Raw genomic sequence first — 19,616 nt, 5'->3', positions numbered from 1 at the left:
AAGCGCGGTGCAAAATTAATTGTTTCAATCAATCAATCGGTCAGTTTCATAACCATCGAGCTTTGCCCAAGACTGTGTGTATTCTCTCCCCTTCTCCTTCAGGATGGGCCTGCAGAACGCCACATGATTTATGGCCACACTGGTGTGCAGCATATACACAAATACCATCCCAGTACATTGACAACGCGTACACGTGCAATTTGAACGTTATATCTGCACACATCCTGCACGGATGACACACAGCAGGGGAGACAAGAATGAGCACAGAGGGAAATCTTCAACGTGCGTGCATGTGACACATGCGGCTAAACAAAACATGACAGAGTCTGCAGCTCGTCTGAAGGAGCAAAATGCACCCGCACGTAGCTGTATCTCCCAAACACAAGCGTGCTACCTTTGCACACGCACACACAAGTGGACACTTATGTGCATTGTGCACACTTGTATGTGCAGAAATGCTTGTGCATGTGTGCGCATCCATACAAACAGTGAGAGCCAAGTGCAGGGGCTTGTTTTTAGCGTGTTGTTCCTGTGCTGTGGCTTGTGGGCCTGTCTGCAAGGCTGATCGATGGTCTTTTACTGCTTCCCCAGGATTATCGGTCGAGTTCACCGGGAGGGGAAGGCAATTCATCAGAGCACAGAGAGCGAGAGAGAGCGAGAGAGAGAGAGAGAGAGTGAGAGAGAGTGAGAGAAGAGGGGACAGAGAGAAAGGAAAAAAGGGATAGAGGAAGAGAGAGAGTGAGGTGTGGGGGGCACCGGGATGAAAATGGAAGGAAAGAGCAGAACAGGCAGAGGTAACGGTAGAAGGAAAGACAAGGGTAAGGGAGAAGGAAGGAGACAATAGGCGGAGAAGATGGAGGCAGAAGAGGTACAGATGTGCTTGTGACACTGCATCATCTGGAAATATATGGAAAAGGCAGAGGAGCAGATGTAGATGAATATCAAAAGATAAAGCGTGGTGTGTTAGGGTAACCTCACATTGAACTCTCTTTACTATGTATGCACAGCATAAAAAATGACAAATATTAACTATGACTTTATATTCTTCTGCAGTGTTATTATTTTTTTTTTATAAATACAAATTTATTTACTTGAGAAAATGCAGCATATTGTTGCTAATGATATTGCACGGAGCCTTTGCTATTAACAACCCTTAATAGTCCATAATGACATGAGATCATTGCTTAAATTGAATCATTAAAATATAATATGCTAAACAAGAGAGCCCACATGCAAAACACAGTTGGAGCTGACGTGCGGCGACCGTCCCTTCTGTGACGAATATTGTGCAGTTCAGCCCGTCATCCTGTGCGCATTCTGACTTTGTTTGATTACCGCAGTCTGCAACAGGGACTAATCTCGCCTGGCTGGAACACCTGTAGATAGAAATGCGATGAGCAAAGCAGTAGCTCACCTCCCAGAGGTTTTGATAATGTGTACCCATGTTGTAAAATATTATAGAGGGCTCATAACACACATTTGCAGCTCATTCAGTTGTATGTGTCTATGGGGGGGTGATTCAGCACCACAGGCTAACCTTCGGAGAGGCAGATGCTGAGGGATGGAGTCTCAAGGAAGGGGTACTGATGCTGTGATCCGCATTACTGATAAGGAGCGTCATTCCAACACCAAGTATATATGTATATGTGTGTGTGTGTGTATGTATGTATGTATGTATGTATGTATATATATATATATATATATATATATATATATATATAATTGTTCTTTATGCACCTATTACTTCTTACAGAAGTATTTTCTTTTATTGTTCTTTATGCACCAATGACACCAAATCAAATCCCTTGTATGTGAGAACTTAGTTGGCAATGAATTTCATTCTGATTATGATGTGTGTGTGTGTGTATATATATATATATATATATATATATATATATATATATATATATATATATATATATATATATATATAGCTGCAGAGTATGATTTTGTCATAATGCATCTCTGAACATGTCTCTTTTAATATGTTGTCTTTGCTGTGTGCTTCATGCTGGCAAATGACACTGTGCCAATTTCTCTTTTTTTTGTGTCTCTATCTCACTCTTCATAGATAGACAACCATCTCCCTCTCTCTCTCTGTCTCTCTTTCTCTCTCTCTGCATTGATGGATGGACAGATCATGTATATCCAATCTAGCAGTGCTCCTGATGCGGTTAGGGGCTGTGACAAGTCTCCGGGTGGGAAGGTGGGGGGGATCGAGCTGTGCAGAGTGAGGGAACGGGGTGACGAAGAGGACACGACATCTGGAGGAGAAAAAGAATGCAGCAGAGAGAAAGAGTGAGAGAGGGACTGCATAAAGTGTCTGCGCACCGCTCCAAGTGTTTGTGTGCAGAAAGCAAGCATGTGCCCTCTGGGCCTTGGGGCTGACAGGCCTAAGTGACTGACTTTTCTTGCATTTCAGACCCCGTGCATGAAGACGCCACAGATAACGCTGACATATCGCACGTAGCAGATAGAACAGGCTTCCATAGCCACTGTATGGACCGCAGAGTGTTGCAGATGGAGATTGATTGTGTGGGTGACTGTTGACATTCACTCATACCCATGGGTTTCCGGGTGTAGTTGCGAATATGAGCCACTAGGGGGTAATGTTATCCTCACAGTACTCAGCAGGAGTTGTGTTCACCAGACAGTCTGAGGGACTTTCCTGGTTCATTTGGAAGCAGGGGTTGGAATAATAGATTAAAACAATGGAGAAAGTTTTGTGTGTGTGTGTGTGTCGGGGGGGGGGGGGGGGGTGGTGGGGGTTCTCTTCCTCTCCTCCATCACTCACACCGATTCAATTTTTTTTCTTAATCACTCAGTTAAACATGGTAAAAATCAGTGTACATGCATGAAAGTGAAATGATATTTGAATATAAATTAAACTAAATTAAAATTTAAGTCCCGTTGTACTGTTGAGATGAATGTGAGCAAATCTTTGCTTTGGCAAATGGAGTCGTACCTCAGTTGATACTTTTTTTTTTTTACACAGGCTCCTTGGTATTTGAAAAACACCAATCGTCAAGGTGAGGAAGTTGTTTTCTGAGCTAACCGTCTGACCTCTTGAAGGCAGTGAGATCAGAGGTCAACTCACTTGACCCCCCCCCGAACATATCTACCTCTCTGACTGCATTGGTAAACACACAGATAAGTTCCCTTCACACATACCTTCACTCTCTCCAGATGAGCTGTCAAACACGGTCAAAGAGTGAAGAACTTTCTCCTGTCTACCTGACAACACACACACACACACACACACACAAAACAATCAATAAACCAAAAAAGTGTCAGTGATTGACAATCAATATTCCTCTTCTCAAACTGCCTGTCTGCTCCTTTTGTCCCTGGAACCCTCACACGTGCCTCTGCATGTAAACGTATATTCAGCATTCACAAAAGCTTTAAGTGATCAGATAAATAATGATGATTTTAATCATTTTAAAATTAATTTGCATTTCTCCTCCATTTTAATGAAAACTCGCTCAAACCGCAGCCATTTTCTGAAATGTGGAATTACCACCTCCACCCTTTAACCCCACCTCCTGATAGTAATCAAATTTGGTCTCATCTTTTCATTTTCTCATCTCTCCTCCCCATCTGTGTGGTGTAACTCCTCTCTTTCTCATTCTCTCCCTCATCATCCCTCACTGTCACTCGGCAGCTCTGAGCCATTGACCTCTGACCCCCAGGCAGGTTCACCAGCGGGTCAGGAGCCTTTTTTTGGGAGGGTGGGGGGGGGAGTCTGTTATTGGGGGATGCCAGCTTCCTCCTCTGACCATGGATACAGCCTTCGCTACTGCTACCATAGCAACTGGACGAGACAGCAGCGATAGAGAGGCGACTGCAGAGAGTGCTCCTGGGATGAAGCTCTCTCTCTCTCTCTCTCTCTCTTTCTCTCTCTCTCTGTTATCTGGGTGTATCCTCCACGGTCACTCACACATGATAATGCAAGTACACATACCCATGCCAATATGTGCACAATCTCATGCACTCGCTTCCAAAATCTAATCAGATTTCTTGTTTGCGCTGCCTGTGTTGGAAAGGACTTTTTTTCTCCAAGTTGCAAGATTGATGGGCATTCCATGTAGGCTGCAATTAATTGCTGCATAATTAGACTTACAAGTTATTTATTGAAGCAATTTGGAGAATACAAGAGCCTGGGGATATATAAAAGCCATTTGATCACAAGCCGCATAAACTTTAAAGATGTCCTCTTACAGCATTATTTGGCTAGAAACTGGTAATGTGGTCTCTCTGCACATTGTTTCCCATGTTAATAAAGTGATAAATGATAATAAATTTGGACTGAAATGAGGGATGTGCTGGAAGTGTCATGGGGTCAAGTATAGGTCAGACTGAGAAATGAAGATGATACAAAATTTAAGGGAGATAGATTTTGTGCACATTTCTGGAGCATGCAGGTGTTTTGAAGGTCTGAAGCAGCATGCTGAGCTTGGAAAGCCTAAGGGCTTACAGCTCAATCCAGGTGGTGTCCCACAACAAACAGAGGTGTCAGAAAACCCTGTTTCTGTGCTCCATTTATTTTCACTCTCAGCACTTCTGCCATAATTTTTTCACCTCTTTGTCTCTTTTGTCTGTGTTTTCCAGTTGCATTATCTATTTCCTTTGATCTCACTATTATTTAAGATATTTTTCCATTTAATATTTCTCTTTCAATCCTGCACATGTTCATTTTCTTGACTATTCCCAAACTCACTCTGCATGCTCTTGTTTTCTTTTTCTTGCCTTCTTTTTCTTTTCCTTTTTTTGCCACGCCTCGTATCACTCTGTCTCTCGTTGTCCAAACAAATATGATGAATGATGCTATTGCTGTCTCTCCCAACAATGGGTTGCGATCAGAGAGCCTTTGATGTTTGACAGCTTTAATGATGTACCTTGATGAATCGATGTACAGTAATTTTCATTTCATGTGACACACTGTGGTATTAAAGACATTCCTGTTTTGGCCTATGAATGGAACTCGTACAAATGCATGTGTGTGCATGTAAGAGAGTGGGGGGGGGATAGTTTTTCCTTATTTTTCTTGCATTCCTGCGCGTCTCATGTTCGGTGACAGTGTCACTGCACTTAAGCCAAAAAACCTTATCTCAAGTGTTTCAAGAGGCTCTTATCAGTTCTCGTCATAATAACAGACAGCAATACTTTTAAAGGCGCACTTGCTACCACACAGGCAGGCACACACATGTTCGCCTTCACTCCAACATACATTTATAGTAAAACAGTCAAAGTATTTGGGCAGTGACAGTTTTTAAAATTTTTGCCTGTATACATCACCACAATGGAGTTGAAATGAAGCTATGAAGATGTGTTTGTAGTGTAGAGTTTCAGCTTTAATTCAAGGGGTTTAATAAAAATATTACCTTTAAAAAAAAATTGTATTCACGGCTATTTTTATTCATAATCTTGTCCATTTTCAGGGACCTTAAATAATCAGACAACTACACCTAAGATTTAGTCAGCTTTCTGTACATGAGTCAGGGAGGTTGCATGAAGATTTCCAAGTCAGTGAATACGTGGTGGACTGAATTTACATCAATCATTAACAAATATAAACTGTATGGTCCTCTATATAAAACTGTATACAGCTGGCAGCTCTCAGAAACTGAGTGATTGTGCCAGAATTTCAATTCACTTTATTTCATTTATATAGCCCCAAATTACAACAAAGCAGCCTCAAGGCACTTCACACAGCAAGGTCTAACCTTACCAACCCCTAGAGCAGGGGTGGGCAACTTGTTCCAGAAAGGGCCAAGAGGATGCAGGTTTTCTTTGCAACCACTGACTCCACCAGGTAATTTCACTGATTAATATCACTTTGAGCAGATGGAATCAGTTAGAAATCACCTGGTGGAGTCAGTGGTTGCAAAGAAAACCTGCACCCTCTTGGCCCTTTCTGGAATAAGTTGCCCACCCCTGCTCTACAGCAAGCACACAGGTGACAGTGGTAAGGAAAAACTCCCTCTGGTGATATTGAGGAAGAAACCTCAAGCAGACCAGATTCAAATGGATTAGAATGGCCTCTGCTTAGTTCATTCTAACAGTTACAAGATTTTTACAAAGGTGAAGAAACAGAAAATTGGAATTAAAAACAACATGACATATCAAAAGAATATTCAAATTCAAATTTAAAATTTATTAATTTATATAGCGCCAATTCACGATAAAATCGTCTCAAGGCACTTCACAGAAAAAACAATTAAAAAATTTAAAACACACAAAAAAAGACCATAAAAGAAAGACAACCATAAAAGAATACAAGAATAAAAACACTTCATAATACTAATGATAAAACAGAGAAAACAAATGAGTCTTTAAACGTGACTTAAAAATCTCCACAGTATCCGACTTCCGAATGTGTGCTGGGAGATTGTTCCACAGAGCTGGGGCACGGTAGGAGAAAGCTCTGTGACCACCAGACTTTTTATTCACCCTGGGAACACACAGAAGTCCTGCACCCTGAGAACGCAGGGTCCGAGCTGGTACATAAGGGCTTACCAGGTCAGCCAGATAGGGAGGTGCAAGTCCATGAACGATTTTATAAACTAATAACAGTACTTTAAAATCCGATCTTGCAGGAACAGGAAGCCAGTGCAGGGATGCCAAAACGGGTTTAATGTGGTCAAACTTTCTGCTTTGTGTCAAGACTCTGGCAGCAGCGTTTTAAACCAGCTGAAGACCCCTAATCCTGGACTTTCACTACTTTAGTAAGTGCTGTCTTTGCGGAGTGATATTTCTAAAAACAGACTGCAATGGCTCAAAAAGATTATTCTCAGTGAGGTAGTCCACGAGCTGTCGCGAAACCACTTTTTCCAAGAATTTAGAACAAAATGATAGATTAGATATCGGTCTATAATTCTTCAATACACTAGGGTCGAGATTGGATTTCTTAAGTAATGGTTTGATCACTGCAGACTTGAAACATTTAGGAACAGATCCAGAAGTTAATGAGAGATTTATAATTTCCAGCACAGTCGGTCCAAGAATGGGCCACAGGTCCTTAAATAGTTTTGTTGGTATAGGATCAAGTAAACAAGTTGTACTTTTTGTAGACGTCATGAGCTTTGTCAGCGCGCCAAGCGAGATCCCATCAAAATCTGTAAATCTGGGTAACACCTCAGTGGGCGCATCCACCTCCATAGCAGTATGCAGTGGTTGGACCAAAGCCTGCTGAGATATGCTCAACCTAATATCCTCAATTTTCTTCTCAAAATAGTCCAAGAAATCCTGTGCTGAAAAGGAAGAGTGAATAACAGGTGGCTGTCCATGAATGAGAAATGCCACAGTTTCAAACAAAACCTTTGAGTTATGCTTGTTTTTATTGATCAAATCAGAATAATAGGCACGCTTTGTAGCCAGTAGTGCATGCTTATAATCTAAGACAGCATCACGCCATGCAAAGTGGAACACCTCTCGTTTGGAACTACACCATTTCCGTTCCAACCCTCTAGCCTTCTGCCTAAGGTCACGCAAATAACTGTTGAACCAAGGTGTCTGTGCCTTGGGAAGGCACGGCCTTAATAGAGGAGGCACAGTCTTATCAAGTGTGGTTTTTAGCACTAAATTCAGGCTATCCGCAAGGCTGTCTACCGACTGAAAATTCATCAAGCTTGAAGTCAAGATTTCTGGTAGTCTCGCTTTGAGTTCAGTCAAAGTTGAAGGTTTAATACGTCGCCGCAATGATAGGCAAGGTTATGCCTATCATTGCGGCCTATCATATTTCTCATCAATATGTGTTTGATGAGAAATCCATGCAGGCAGTTATGCCGCAGCCAGGGGTCATGATGTCAGTGGGCCTGTTCCCATGGCAGTGTCTACTTCAGTCTGTCAGTTCAGCATCCTGTGTTCTTCAGTAGCCACCCCACTATCCATACCTAGGACAGAGAGAAAAAGAGCAGAATCAGTCTCCTGGAAAAAAAATGACACCTAAGGTAAAACTCATCCACAGTAAATCAACAGGAAAGCAGAGAAAAAACTAAGGTGATCTCCGGCTGCTAGCCCTAAGCTTCACTAACAGACCCAAAATTTAGATAATGTTGAGGCTGAGACCTGTTCCGTTACTAATAAAATGAATTTAAAAAGATAGGAAACATAGTTCCATACTATGCCAGTATGCTAGCCATATGAAAGGGAGAATAAATGCATCTTAAGTCTAGACTTCAATGTCTGTACAGAATCTGACTGTTTTATCACCATAGGGAGATCATTTCACAAAACAGGTGCACGATAAGAGAAGACTGTGGTCCGCAGACTTTTTATTCACTCTAGGGACACAAAGTAGTCCTGTGCCCTGAGAATACAGTCTGGGTTGGTACATAGTGTTTAATTAGGTCAGCTAAGTAGGGAGGTGCTAGTCTGTGAATAATTTTATAAGTTAATAGCAGAACCTTAAAATCCAATCTCAGAGAGACAGGAAGCCAGTGAAGGTGGCAAAAATAGGTGTAATGTGGGTAAACGTTCTGCTTCTTGTCAAGAAGATTAGTGCCAGAAGATTAATGAGGGAAGCTGCCAAGACATTCATGACAACTCTGAAAGAGTTACAGGCTTCTGTGGCTATGATTGAAGAAACTGTTCATCCTGCAACCAGTTACACAGCTTCATGATGGATTGGCACAGAAACAAGAGAAGATGTGAAATTTCAGCTAAAAAGTTGTGAGAAGGCACATGGGAGACACAAGCTTAGGTTTGACCTGAGTTGATTGTGATTGGTGGTGCAACAAACAAAAGTTGCATGATGCACATTTTCTCCAGTCACAGCCACAGAAGCCTATAACTCATTCAACTGTACAATTTCCACTGCTCCCAGGAAGTGTATACACTTACTATAAAACAAATCAAACAATAAAACAAATCAAAGAAATCACATGTACATAAGCATTCACAGCCTTTGCCTTACTCGCGCTCATCTTCAACCGCTTACTCCAATTAAAGGTTGTGGGGGGGCTGGAGCCTATCCCCACAGTCATAGAGCGTGAGACAGGGTACACCCTGGACAGGACACCACTCTGTCGCAGGGCCACATATAGACAAACAAACACATTCATACTTGCACGCACACCTACGAACAATTTAAAGTTTCCAATCCACCTAACCTGCATGTCTTTGGATGTGGGAGGAAGCCGGAGCACCCCCACACAAACACGGGGAGAACATGCAAACTCCACACAGAAAGGCCACAGGTGGGAATTGAGTCCATGACCTTCTTGCTGTGAGGCAACATTGCTAACCACTAATCCACCGTGCTGCCCTGCCTTTGCCATGAAGTTCAAATTTGAGCTCAGGTAAATACTGTTTAAATTGATCATCCTTGAGATGTTTCTACAGCTTAATTGGAGTTCATCTGGGTTAAATTAAGTTGATTGGACATAATTTGGAAGGCACACACCTGTTTACATATAAGGTTCCACAGTTTACAGTGTATGCCAGAGGACAAACCAAGCATGAAGTCAAAGGAATTGTCTATAGACTTCAGAGACAGGATTGTCTCGAGTAACAAATCTGGGCAAGGGTACAGAAACATTTCTGCTGCTTTGAAGGTCCCAATGAGCACAGTGGCCTCTGTCATCTCTAAATGGAAGAAGTTCTGATCCACCTTCTTAGAGCTGGATGCCTGTCTAAATTAAACAATCGGGGAGAAGGGAGGTGACCAAGAACCCGATGGTCACTCTGTCAGAGCTCTCTGTCAGAGCCCTTCTGGAAGGTTCTCCTCTCTGGAGAGAGGAGAACCTTCCAGAAGGACAACCATCTCTGCAGCAATCCACCAATCAGGGCTATATGATAGAGTAGCCAGACGGAAGGCATTCCTTATTAAAAGGCACATGGTAACCCTCCTGGTGTTTGCCAAAAGGCACCTGAAGGCAAAACTGCTGCACGGATTTTGACAAAATCTTCACCACAGATAGACGTTAGGCCATGGAAGACTCCATTAAATTTTGGAGGTGATCCAGATCCAGATTCTGGATCAAGCTTTCACTGTATATATGCTTTGAAGCATTACGTCAAAACTAATTAATGGATTCTCACCAAATTTGCACCACAGATAGATATTCAGGCATGGAAGACGCCGCTGCACCTTGGAAGTGATCTGGATCCGGACGTCAGAAATTGCTGATTGCTCTTGTTTTTAAAAAATTTGCAAAAATCTCAAACAAAAACTTTTTCACATTGTCATTATGGGGTATTGTGTGTAGAAATTTGAGGGGAAAAAAATAATTTATCTGTTTTGGAATAAGGCTGTAACATAACAAAATGTGGAAAAAGTGAAGCGCTGTGAATACTAGATGCATGTAAATGCAGTCCAAGACATATTTAGTGTCTTGGAAATGTTAGTATATCTGTCCCCTAACTTATCTAAAGAAATCTGACTGTAAAAGTGATGATCTGTACTAACAATAATCCTTCATTTAATTTATCCAGTTATTTATGACCTCTGAAAATGGAGGGACTGTTTATAAAAACTGCCTTCATTTCTAAATGGTTTATGTAATGTTTTTGTTAAACAACTTGAATTAAAGCTAAAAGTCCAAGTTACAAGCACATTTTGAGTGATTGCGTATTTTGAGCTCCATTGTTTTGGTCTGCAGGGCAGTTAGAAAATAAATAAATCAATTTTAAAAACCGTGGGAGAAAGGGGTAACTGTCAAAATACTTAATGATGTGGCTGCATGTGCAAAGTGAACATGCGTGCACAAGTGCACAAATGTATGCAAATGCATACACAAGTGTGCAAATGCAAACATGTCTGCGGTTATATATTGCATTACAAATATAAAACCTGCAAAATTAATGCTTGATATGTGAAAATAATGAAAGTCATATCAGTTTTTCCCAGACATGTTGTTCCTGCAGGGATTAACCAGTGCAGGTAATTGGTTTAGGTTTATGGCTGAGAAATAGGCTTGTTAAGTCTGACTAGTGGCTCCCTGACACATACAAGTGAGGATGAGTCACCAAACTGTGATATGTATGCTATTCCTTTCCTAGACCAATAGGTGGAGCTATGTACATGAAACAGGCTGTGAGTCTGATGTGGTCAAATGCCCTCCAGCAGCAGGAAGAGCTAATCAAATTGCAAGTGTGTCTGTGTCAATTACAGGGGGTCAACTTCATAAGAGGAATAGGCTCAAATCATATTTGCACCTGAATTTTCCCAGCAGTCCCTAAAGCAGCAGAAGAAACCAGACGGAAGCATCTTAGTACAACAGTCAGATATTCAGGCCGATAATGATAGGAAAATAGCAGTTTTCATAAGCACACAGCCTGCTGAGATATTAGGGCATTTTTGAATTCTAAAGATAAGGCCTCATTCCGAATGCTTTGAGAAATGAGCTTTGCCATTTGTAGATGTTGGTGAGATGAATAGCGGATTGAGGCCGATACTCTTACAGCGCCAAGTCGCTATCTTATCGTTTCCTTTTATCGGACTGATAAAGTAAATGACTTTGCTATAGGTGTGCACCTCTTCAAATTCATTATGAGGCTGCTCAGCCCGGTGACTATCGACATGGCTGGGAGCGCGTGATGAATGCACGCCTGTCTGTTGAAATGTGTGCCTTGTCCACAGCGGTGACACAACACAATAGGAGACAGAGAGGAGATGAAGGTGTTTTTTTTTTTTTTGATTTGTGAACTGAAATCAAGACTGGTGGTTGGAAGAGTCGTGATCCAAATGCAAATTTCAAAGGCTTGTTTCGGTTAATCTAAAGCTCAGGGAAGCTGGGATCTTAAAGCGGCCATTTACATGTTTTTAATCAAGGAACTTGGAGGGAAACATGCATAAATGAGCAACAGGCCTTATTTGAAAGCGTCTCATGAGGGAGAGCGCCGCTTTAAGTTTAAGTAGAAATTGGCTCCAGGTTAATTTGACACAACTGTTTTCTGTCCCCGTGAGGGTGTTTTGCCAGAGTCCAGGATAGTGGGAACTGTGGTCACCTTTTGGTACAACATCACATCGCTAAGGGCGCTGCCACAAGCATGCAGTGCACAAAGGAATTTAGATCAGCAAAACAATACTGAAACCCCAACAAGTTGGCACAACTAAAATTAAACAGTTCAACAGATTACCTGATTTTTTTTTTAAGTTCATGTGCTGAAAAATGTTATTGGAACTTAAATATTTGAAGTTATACATTACTATAACTTCAAATATTACATATATGTTATATGTAATATTTAGTAATGTAATATTTCTTGATTGCAGCTAAATTAAATTAGTTCACTTAGAACTAAAAACGTATTTTGTTTAATAAATTTAAAATGATGTTGGGTAATTTGAGTGAAATGTGTATAATAATGTACTGTACTGAAAAAAAGTACAGCAAGAAATGTAGGTAGCTTCGTGGATAAGGAACTGGAGTACCAATGTTTAGACCTGGGTATGGATCCTGCTTGTACTACCTGTCTGTGTCCTTCAACAAGACACTTAATCTATATTGTCTCAGTCCACCCTGCTGTAAATGCGTACTGGCCTTGCTTGTGGAAGTACCCAGCATTGATCTGGTTTACCTTCCAGGGGTAGTCGTAGCCTCTCTTCCGCTTAAGCAGTGGCACCAATGGACCTCAGGGCCTATGTAGGATGAATTCTTCAAATATTAGTAAGGTACTAGCCAGTCATAATTAACTACTACAACTAGTCATCCCAACCATAATATATTCAGCCCAGTCGTACCCTTTTTGTGATATCAACATGAAATGCATCACATTTTTGTTATGCGGTCAACTATTTTTAACCCAGATTTTGTGATTCTGTCACGAAAACTTTCATGAAATGTTACATTTTTATGATGGTATCACGAACTAATGGATCAAATCACTTTTTATGATGCCATCATGAATTTGGCGTGAGACTCGGTTGAACATATTTCAACTGTCTTATTCCTTAAGGTAAAAACGCCTGGCTCAGACTGACTCTTAATCTCTCTGACTTCATTAGATTTTTTTCTTTCTTTTCTGAGGCAGACTCTGATGGTATATGTGCTGGAATTAAACAACAAAAGCAAATTAATATGAGTTAAGACATTTAAAGGCAGAACCTCTGCTTTGGGACAATGGCACAGATGTTCAAACGTGTTGTTCTGAAATGGGAATGTCGGTGGATCAATCCTCATGTGTTCCCGTATGTCAAAGTGTCCCTGAAAAGGCCATGAAACCCCCTCAAGTCCTAACTCCATTGCACCACAGTGTACTCTGTGTTGAATCTGCAAGTCTGTCTTGAGTATTATTTAAATGTTACGAGTTTTTATTTTTTTGGATTTAAAATTAAGTTCTATTAACTTGAACACCATTAATTGAAACAACAGAAATATGAGATAATTTAACTGATACTTTTAATTTGGTTGCAATCACAATACACTTACACTAACACTGACTTCAAATATTTCAGTTCTATTAACTTATTTTTGAGTACATAAAGATAAAAAATGAAGGTTTTCTTTAACATCAGTTTTTTTATTTCTGCCAATTTGTTAAGATTTACAGTGAAATTAATCAAAGAAGGAGTTCTGGAATTTTCCATGAAGACGTGCATTCATCTTCACGGTGAGCAACAGCTTTGTCGTTGAGCGCCTGCACAATAATGCAGTTGTATTTGGTGGGCAGTGAGCGCCCTCTGGCACATAGACAGCGGGCTCTCAGTGCCGAGAGATGATGCTATTGAGGAGAGTTTTTCACCCCAATCAGGAGCCTGCTGTATTAAAAGTACATGGAGCTCGGATATATTCCTATTTTCAGCTCCTACATTTTTCTTGTTCTGCATCCAGGTGGGAAGCGATCTCTGTATCTGTCTCCTCTCTGCTCATAAATGGTCCATAACCCCTATTGAGCTGACCTGGCTGTATTGTGAAATTTACCGTATTAATCAGGACTAATAGAGGCAGTATCAATCCATTTGACCACTAAATCAGCAATATAGCTGAAGTGGTTGATGAATGTAGCACTATATGCCAAATTTATGAATCATCTGTCTTTGAGATTCAGCTAAGTCTCCATGTGAATTCCCTGTAAAAGCTTTAACACTTTTTCCACAATTCTTTATGCACATTTACCAAATCTTTGGCTCATTTTCCCAAAATCCTAAATGCAAAGCACAAAACCGCAAACATGAAATGCTAAAGTCAACAAATACAGTGCAGCCGGAATGTATTCAGTGTTTCAGTTTTTCCACATTTTTTTTAATGTTACAGCCTTATTCCAGAATGGATGAAATTCTTTCCTTTTTCTTCAAAATTCTACACATACAAGTAATACCCCATAATGACAATGTAAAAAAAACCTTTTGACATTTTTGCACATTTATTAAACAAAAGGTGCATCCTCTTTCCAGTGATCATCCTTGAGATGTTTCCACAGCTTAATTGAAGTCCACCTGGGATAAATTCAGTTTACCGGACATGATTTGGAAAGACACACCTGTCTACATATAAGGTCCCACAGTTGACAGCACATGTCAGAGCACAAACCAAGCATGAAGTTAAAGCAGTTGTCTGTAGACCTCTGAGACAGGATTGTCTTGAGGCACAAATATGGGGAAGGGTACAGAAACATTTCTGCAGCTTTGAAGGTCCAAATGAGCACAGTGGCCTCAATCATCCATAAATACAACCCCTTGCAAAAAATTATGGAATCACCGGCCTCAGAGGATGTTCATTCTGTTGTTTAATTTTGTAGAAAAAAAGCAGATCACAGACATGACATAAAACTAAAGTCATTTCAAATGGCAACTTTCTGGCTTAAGAAACACTATAAGAAATCAAGAAAAAAAGATTGTGGCAGTCAGTAACGGTTACTTTTTAGACCAAGCAGAGGAAAAAAATATGGACTCACTCAATTCTGAGGAATAAATTATGGAATCACCCTGTAAATTTCCATCCCCAAAACTAACACCTGCATCAAATCACATCTGCTCGTTGACATTAACCCTATGTCATGAAATTGACCCTATGTGTCTTTTTGCAAGGAATGTTTTCACAGTTTTTGCTCTATGGCAAGATGCATTATCTTCTTGAAAAATGATTTCATCATCCTTAAACATCAGAAAAGTGTCCAAAATATCAACGTAAACTTGTGCATTTATTGATGATGTAATGACAGCCATCTCCCCAGTGCCTTTACATGACATGCAGCCCCATATCATCAATGACTGTGGAAATTTACATGTTGTGTTCAGGCAGTCATCTTTATAAATCTCATTGGAATGGCACCAAACAAAAGTTCCAGCATCATCACCTTGCCCAATGCAGATTCGAGATTCATCACTGAATATGACTTTCATCCAGTCATCCACAGTCCACGATTGCTTTTCTTTAGCCCATTGTAACCTTGTTTTGTTCTGTTTAGGTGTTAATGATGGCTTTCGTTTAGCTTTTCTGTATGTAAATCCCATTTCCTTTAGGCGGTTTCTTACAGTTCAGTCACAGACGTTGACTCCAGTTTCCTCCCATTCATTCCTCATTTGTTTTGTTGTGCATTTTCGATTTTTGAGACATATTGCTTTAAGTTTTCTGTCTTGACGCTTTGATGTCTTCCTTGGTCTACCAGTATGTTTGCCTTTAACAACCTTCCCATGTTGTTTGTATTTGGTCCAGAGTTTAGACACAGCTGACTGTGAACAACCAACATCTTTTGCAACATTGCGTGATGATTTACCCTCTTTTAAGAGTTTGATAATCCTCTCCTTTGTTTCAACTGACATCTCTCGTGTTGGAGCCATGATTCATGTCAGTCCACTTGGTGCAACAGCTCTCCAAGGTGTGATCACTCCTTTTTAGATGCAGACTAACGAGCAGATGTGATTTGATGCAGGTGTTAGTTTTGGGGATGAAAATTTACAGGGTGATTCCATAATTTATTCCTCAGAATTGAGTGAGTCCATATTTTTTTCCTCTGCTTGGTCTAAAAAAGTAACCGTTACTGACTGCCACAATCTTTTTTTCTTGATTTCTTATAGTGTTTCTTAAAGCCAGAAAGTTGCCATTTGAAATGACTTTAGTTTTGTGTCATGTCTGTGATCTGCTTTTTTTTCTACAAAATTAAACAACTGAATGAACATCCTCCGAGGCCGGTGATTCCATAATTTTTGCCAGGGGTTGTAGAAGTTCAGATCCACCAAGAGTCTTCTTAGACCTGACCGCCTGTTTAAACTGAGCAGTCGGGGCAGAAGGGCCAGGGAGGTGACCAAGAACTCGATGGTTGCTCTGTCAGAGCTACAGCATTCCTCTGTGGAGAGATGAGAACCTTCCAGAAGGACAACCATCTCTGCAGCAAACCACCAATCAGGCCTGTATGGTAGAGTGGCCACATGGAAGCCACTCCTTAGTGAAAGACACATGACAGCCCGCCTGGAGTTTGCCAAAAGGCACCTGAAGGACTCTCAGACCATGAGAAACAAAATTCTCTGGTTTCATGAGACAAACATTGAATTCTTTGTAGTGAATGCCAGACGTCATGTTTCGAGGAAACCAGGCGCATCCCTACAGTGAAGCATGGTGCTGGCAGCATCATGCTGTGGAGATGTTTTTCAGTGGCAGGAACTGGGAGGCTAGTCAGGATTGAGGGAAAGATGTATGCAGCAATGTACAGAGACATCTTTGATGAAAACTTGCTCCAGAGTGCTCTTGACCTCAGACTGGGGTGATCGTTCATCTTTCAGCAGGACAATCACCCTAAGCACACAGCCAAGATATCAAAGTCGCCAAAGTCGTGGCTTCAGGACAACTCTGTGTATGTCCTTGAGTGGCCCAGCCATAGCCCAGACCTGAATCCGATTGAAATTCTCTGGAGAGATCTGAAAATGGCTGTGCACCCACACTCCCCATCCAACTTGATGGAACTTGAGAGGTGCTGCAAAGAGTAATGGGCAAAACTTCCCAAAGATAGGTGCACCAAGCTTGTGGCATCATGGTAAATGGTAAATGGACTGCATTTATATAGCACTTTTCCATCTGCATCAGACGCTCAAAGCGCTTTACAGTTATGCCTCACATTCACCCCGATGTCAGGGTGCTGCCATACAAGGCGCTCACTACACACCGGGAGCAAAAGGGGATTAAAGAGCTTGCCCAAGGGCCCTTAGTGATTTTCCAGTCAGGCGAGGATTTGATCCCAGGATCTTCTGGTCTCAAGCCCAACACCTTAACCACTAGACCATCACCTCCTCTATCATATTCAAGAAGACTTGAGGCTGTAATTGCTGCCAAAGGTGCATCAACAAAGTATTGAGCAAAGGGTGTGAATACTAATGTACACGTGATTTCTTAGTTTTTTTTAATGTCATTTATAAATTTATGTAATTTATAAATTTGCTAAAAATAAAAAAATTAATTAAAATGTGGTAAAAGTGCTGTGAATACTTTCCAGCTGCACCGTATCTAGCAAAAGCATATACTGTACCACATTCAAAACTGTTTGATTTTTTTAATAATAATAATAATAAAGCAAACATTGTGCTGTGCAATGTTATCCAATTGATTTGGGGATTTGGTACATGAATAGTGATTATGTTCCAATTTTATTGTGTGAGCAATTGTGGGAAAAATGACAGAAGCTACCAGGCCATCTCTAGCCCCGAATTAAGACATGGATCACCACAAAAAAGGTAGGGCATTACAAACATTCATATGAAAATTCAGTAAGGTATATTTTCTATTATACCTTCCAAATCTAAGGTAGAACTCTACTAGTGTATATTAAAGTATATCTAAATATCTTAAAAAAAAAAAAAAAAAAAAAAAAAGAGTAGGGCCACTTAGGTGCCTGGTCTTGAGAACCAGGGATGGCAGGTTGAAAAGCTTTTTTATCCCATGGGAACTCTCCCTACCCACCTAAGCGGCTCAAGAATATGGATAGCATGTATATACATTTTTGATTACACAATCAGGGTAGTAAACAACATATACAAGAAATATAGTTACTACATAATATTATAGGAGTTGGCTTCTAAAACCTAAATATTCATACAGGAGAAGATTGTAGTATACGTATACCTAGTCTGTGACCTTCATACCTGTAATTGTAGCTATTACAAAATAATTCCTACATTCAATCCCGAAAGAAGCTTGTAATATGAATTCAGACACTCCTAAATTGGATCATACCATTTCTTATACCCCTGTCACACATAGCTGGAATCACGCAGAGTGGCGTCGGACTTACGAATTGGCGCAGATCTGAAAAGTGTCAGATTTCAGTCCCAAAATGTTCTGACAGCCATCTGTGGAAGTCAACACAGTTGGTCAAAATCAGCCGGTGGCCATGAGTGTGATGCACATGTTCAAAACTCTCTGGGCCGTCGTCAGATAGGTGTCCCATGTTTGAGGACCATTTGACCGCAGTTTACATATTCCGATGGCTGCAAAATGGGATCCGAAACGATGTGAGTGCATATGAGGGAACCTCAAGATAGATCTGGCAGTATGACCTGCACGTGCTACATACGAGGGCTGTCCACCACAGGAAAAACACCTCTGTTGGAAGCCTTGAGGACAAGTTGGAACATCTCCAGCTGATAAACAATTTCTCATATACTCACTCCACTGAAAGCCATCAAAAGCCGCCTGGATTTTACAAATGGTTATCAACACGGAGGTGTTTTTCCTGTGCTGCCGCGCCGCGTCGGCTGCGTCCCGACGCGCGGACCCGTCCGCACGTCTTTCATTAAAAAAATCTCCTTTAACAGTGGAATATCCGGATAAAATGCTGAAACCGACTTCTTCTGAAACTTCTCTGTTCTCTCACGACGTCCTGGATCAATAGAGCCTGAAATGTGGAGGTTTTAAGCTTGAAACAGGCTGATGACGCTGCCTGAGAGCGCTGAGCGACGTCTCGCACCGTGAAAAGTCCTTAAAGCGACAGAATCACCTCAAAATCTCTCATCAGCTGTTAAAATTTTCACTGAAAACCAGCTTAATTTTTCGAACCATGTCCACTTCGATGTGTCTCACAGGTTTAGAAAAAATTTTGATCAAACAAAGCACCAGTCTCTCAGCAACTTCACAGACAAAGGAATTCCGACGAGGGGCTGGACGACTCCTCCCACAAGGAGTGCTCACAGGCGAATGACGTCACCGACAGGCATGGAAAAACACACGCATGCGCACGAGGGTGCAAGCATGTCTGACGTAAAAACATATGAATGAAATCCATATAGTTTTGAAAAAAATAAAAAGGACCTATACTTTACGGACAGCCCTCGTATAATAATGTGTATGTGGCACACTTCATGACAATAATAATTATGAATTATTACCATGTACAGTGAATGTGAACAGCGACTATCAAACCAAAAGCTACTGTGCGCACGCTGTCGCAAATCTGAACAGACTGTTATATCCACAATAGACCTTACAGTACAGATATTTGTCGATTCCTTCCCATGGGCAACGTAAACAATGTAAACTATTGTCTCCATCATAACATAGGCAGCTGTGGCTCTCTGTGGTGCGCAGTAACGCACCATTGCACGCGTCAGGCTTGGAGCTGCACGGATCTCACACTGTAATAAATGATCATCTTCTAACTCTGGAGAAGATATGACATGGAAATGTTGTGCCAGGCAGTTACAACATGAATAAACATGAATTTCACCTCCATCAGCAGGCCAA

This window comes from Thalassophryne amazonica, chromosome 6 (assembly GCF_902500255.1).
Source record: "Thalassophryne amazonica chromosome 6, fThaAma1.1, whole genome shotgun sequence".
Lineage (NCBI taxonomy): Eukaryota > Metazoa > Chordata > Actinopteri > Batrachoidiformes > Batrachoididae > Thalassophryne > Thalassophryne amazonica.
Note: the sequence above shows the minus strand (reverse complement) of the source record.